This window comes from Gracilinanus agilis, chromosome 4, assembly GCF_016433145.1.
Source record: "Gracilinanus agilis isolate LMUSP501 chromosome 4, AgileGrace, whole genome shotgun sequence".
NCBI lineage: Eukaryota > Metazoa > Chordata > Mammalia > Didelphimorphia > Didelphidae > Gracilinanus > Gracilinanus agilis.
Window position 1 is genome coordinate 372803378 of NC_058133.1, and position 4982 is coordinate 372808359.

Consider the following 4982-nt stretch of genomic DNA (forward strand, 5'->3'; position numbering starts at 1 on the left):
TGAACTCTAATCACTATTATAAAATTCACTATCATAGCAATCTGAAGAATAATTCATAGGGAGAGGTTGGAATACCAAATGTTCTAAGATGACATGGGGGTGGGAAAGAGGGGGGTGAATAGTAGGGAACACCAAGAGACACTTGAGTGAATAAGAAAAAGAGGATACTCTATTACACACAAAGAGGGCATGGGAAGAGGAGGGGACAAATACTATTATAAGAAGGAGAGGAAGAGGGCATTAAGAGGTAATATTTAAACCTTATTGTCAGTGTAATCAACCCAGAGAGGGAAGAGTAGCTATATTATCCATTGGGATATAAAACTCTATCTAACCCTAATGAGAAAGTCAGAAGGGATAAACCAAGGAGAGCAGGGGAATGGGGAGGTCATAAAAGGGAGGGGAGAAGAAGGGGGAGGGAATTCATTAGGCCTTAAAAATAAAAAGAGGTGAATAATAAGGGAGGGGGTAGAAAGGGAACTAAATCAAGGGAGGGGACAAAGGTTACTGGCATAAAGCAAACCACTGGTTTAAAAGGAATTAGTGTAAGAAGAAGGGGTAGAACTAGGAGAGGATACCAAAATGTTGGGGAATACAAAACTGATAATTATAACTCTGAATGTGAATGGGATGAACTTGCCCATAATAAGGAAGTAAATAGCAGAGTGGATTAGAAACCAAAATCCTGCCATATGTTGTCTACAAGAAACACATATCAGGTAGGTGGACATACACAGGTTTAAGGTAAAGGGTTTGAGCAAAATCCTTTGGGCCTCAAATGAGAAAAGAAGGCAGGAGTGGCAATTATGATTTCTGACAAAGCTAAAGTAAAAACAGATATGATTAAAAGAGACAGGGAAGGTAATTACATCCTGATAAAAGGCAGTATAGACAATGAGGAAATAACATTGCTCAATATGTATGCAACAAATGGCATAGCAACCAGATTCATAAAGGAGAAACTGGTAGAGCTCAAGAAGGAAATAGATAGTAAAACCATACTAGTGGGAGATCTAAATATCCCTCTTTCAGATCTAGGTAAATCAAACCAAAAAATAAATAACGAAGTGGTAAGAGAGGCGAATGAAGTCCTATAAAAATTAGATTTAATAGATATGGGGGGAAAAATAAATAGGAACAAAAAGGAATACACCTTCTTTTCAGCTGCACATGGTACATTCACAAAGATTGACCATGTAATAGGGCATAGAAACATTGCAAATAAATGCAAAAGAGCAGAAATAATAAATGTAACCTTCTCAGATCACAATGCAATAAAAATAATAATTAGTAAGGGGCACCTGGACAGGCAAATCAAAAACCAATTGGAAATTAAATTATATGATTCTCCAAAATCAGCTAGTCAAAGGAGAAATCATAGAAAAATCAACAATTTCATTGAAGAGAATGACAACAATGAGACATCCTACGAAACTCTGTGGGATGCAGCCACGGCAGTACTCAGGGGGAAATTTATATCCTTGAGTGCATATATTAACAATTTAGTGAGGGCAGAGCTTTATGAATTTGGCATGCAAATTAAAAATCCCCAGATGAAAACTAAATTAAAATACTAAAAATTAAGGGAGAAATTAATAAAATAGAAAGTAAAAGAATTATTGAATTAATAAATAAGACTAGAAGCTGGTATTTTGAAAAAACAGATAAAATAGACAAAATACTGGTCAATCTAATGAAAAAAAGGAAAGAAGAAAATCAAATTGACAGTATCAAAGATGAAAAGGGAGACCTCACCTCTAATGAAGGGGAATTTAAGGAAATCATTAAAAATTATTTTGCCCAATTATATGGCAATAAATATAGCAATCTAGGATATATGAATGAATATTTACAAAAATGCAAATTGCCTATATTAACAGCAGAAGAAATAGAATACCTAAATAATCCCATATCAGAAAAAGAAATTGAATAAGCCATCAAAGAACTCCTTAAGAAAAAATTGTCAGTACCTGATGGATTCACATGTGAATTTTATCAGACATTCAAAGAGCAACTAATCACAATAGTATACAAATTATTTGATATGAAAAGCAAAGAAGGAGTCCTACCAAATTCCTTTTATGACACAAATATGGTACTGATTCCAAAGCCAGGTAGATCAAAAACAGAGAAAGAAAACTACAGATCAATCACCCTAGTGAACATAGAAGCAAAAATTTTATATAGAATATTAGCAAAGAGACTCCAGCAAGTGATCAAGAGATCATCCACCATGATCAGGTGGGATTTATATCAGGAATGCAAAGATGGCTCAACATTAGGAAAATCATCCACATAATTGACCATATCAACAATGTAACAAAGAAAAATCACATGATTATCTCAATAGATGCTGAAAAAGCCTTTGACAAAATACAACACCCATTCCTATTGAAAACCCTGGAAAGTATAGGAATAGAAGGACTTTTCCTAAAAATAATAAACAGTACATACCTAAAAACATCAACAAGTAGCATATGCAATGCGGATAAATTAGAAGCCTTTCCAATAACATCTGGAGTGAAACAAGGATGCCCATTATCTCCTCTATTATTTAACATTGTAACAGAAACACTAGCAGTAGCAATTAGAGAAGAAAAGAAATTGAAGGTATCAAAATAGGCAATGAGAAGACTAAGCTATCATTTGCCAATGATATGATGGTCTACTTAAAAAATCCTAGAGAATCAACTAAGAAGCTTGTAGAAACTATCAACAACTTTAGCAAATTTGCAGGATACAAAATAAATGCACATATCATCAGCATTTCTATGTATTTCCAACACTTCACAGCAACAAGAGGTAGAAAGAGAAACACCATTTAAAATCACCCTAGACAATATAAAATACTTAGGAACCTATCTACCAAAACAGACACAGGAATTATACGAAAACAACTACAAGACACTTTCCAAACAATTAAAGCTAGATCTAAACAATTGGAAAAATATTGATTGCTCATGGGTAGGATGAGCTAACATAATAAAACTGGCCATTCTACCCAAATTAATTTACCTATTTAGCGCCATACCTATCAAACTACCAAAAAACTTTTTTACTGAATTAGGAAAAACTATAGCAAAGTTCATCTGGAATAAGAAAAGATCAAGAAAATCAAGGGAAATAATGAAAAAAAATGTGAAGGAAGGGGGCCTAGCAGTACCAGATATTAAACTGTATTATAAAGCAGCTGTCATCAAAACGGTATGGTACTGGCTAAGAGACAGAAGGGATTATCAGTGGAATAGACTTGGGGTAAGTGATGTCAGCAAGACACTGTATGATAAACCCGAGGAGCCCAACTTTGGGGACATGAATCCACTATTTGACAAAAATTGTTGGGAAATTTGGAAAACAATATGGGAGAGGTTAGGTTTAGATCAACATCTCACACCCTACACCAAGATAAATTCAGAATGGGTGAATGACTTGAATATAAAGAGGGACACTATAAATAAGTTAAGTGAACATAGAATAGTTTACTTGTCAGATCTCTGGGAAAGGAAAGATTTTAAAACCAAGCAAGAATTAGAGAACATTACAAAATGTAAAATAAATTATTTTGATTATATCAAACTAAAAAGCTTTTGTACAAACAAAAACAATGTAGCCAAAATCAGAAGGGAAACAAAAAATTGGGAAAAAATCTTTACAACAAAAAACTTTGACAGGCGTCTAATTACTCAAATATACAAGGAGTTAAACCAATTGTATAAAAAATCAAGCCATTCCGCAATTGATAAATGGGCAAGAGACATGAATAGGCAATTTTCAGATAAAGAAATGAAAAGTATCAATAAGCACATGAGAAAGTGTTCTAAATCTCTAATAGTTAGAGAAATGCAAATCCAAACAACTCTGAGGTACCACCTCACACCTAGAGATTGGCTAAAATGAAAGAAGGAGAGATTAATGAATGTTGGAGGGGATGTGGCAAAAATTGGGAAATTAATGTATTGCTGGTGGAGTTGTGAACTGATCCAGCCATTCTGGATGGCAATTTGGAACTATGCCCAAAGAGCTCTAAAGGACTACCTACCCTTCGATCCAGCTATAGCATTGCTGGTTTTGTAACCCAAAGAGATCATAAATAAACAGACTTGTACAAAAGTATTTATAGCCGAGCTTTTTGTGGTGGCAAAAAACTGGAAAATGAGGGTATGCCTTTCAGTTAGGGAATGGTTGAATAAATTGTGGTATATGGTGGTGATTGAATACTATTGTGCTCAAAGGAATAATAAACTGGAGGAATTCCATGTGAACTGGAAAGGCCTCCAGGAATTGATGCAAAGTGAAAGGTGCAGAGCCAGAAGAACATTGTACACAGAGACTGATACACTGTGGTAAAATAGAATGTAATGAACTTCTGTACTAGCAGCAATGCAATGACCCAGGACAATTCTGAGGGATTTATGGAAAAGAATGCTACCCACATTCAGAGGAAGGACTGCAGGAGTGGAAACACAGAAGAAAAACAACTGCTTGAACACATCATGGGTTGCAGACATGATTGGGGATGTAGACTCGAAGCTACCATACGAATGCAACTATCAACAATTGGGAAATAGATCTTGATCAATGACACATGTTAAAAGCAGTGGAAATACGCATCGGCCATGGTGGGGGTGGACTTGGGGATGAAGGGGAAAGTAAGAGCATGTATTATGTAACCATGTTGTCTTTTCCAAAATATAAATATTAATAAATGTTTAAAAAAAAGATTCAGAGAGGCCAAGAAGGAAGAAAAATGGGAAAAAAACCCACTGGATTTTGCAATTAAGAAATCATTGATAATTTTGGAGAGAGTAGTTTCATTTAAATGATCAGTTCATAAACCCAGGATGTGAGCGTTTAGAATCAAATGAGGGAGAAAGAAGCAGAAGCACCTAATGTGGACAGATTTTTTTTAACATTTATTAATATTCATTTTTAACATGGTTACATGATTCATGCTCCACCTTTCCCCTTCAGCCCCCCCCCGC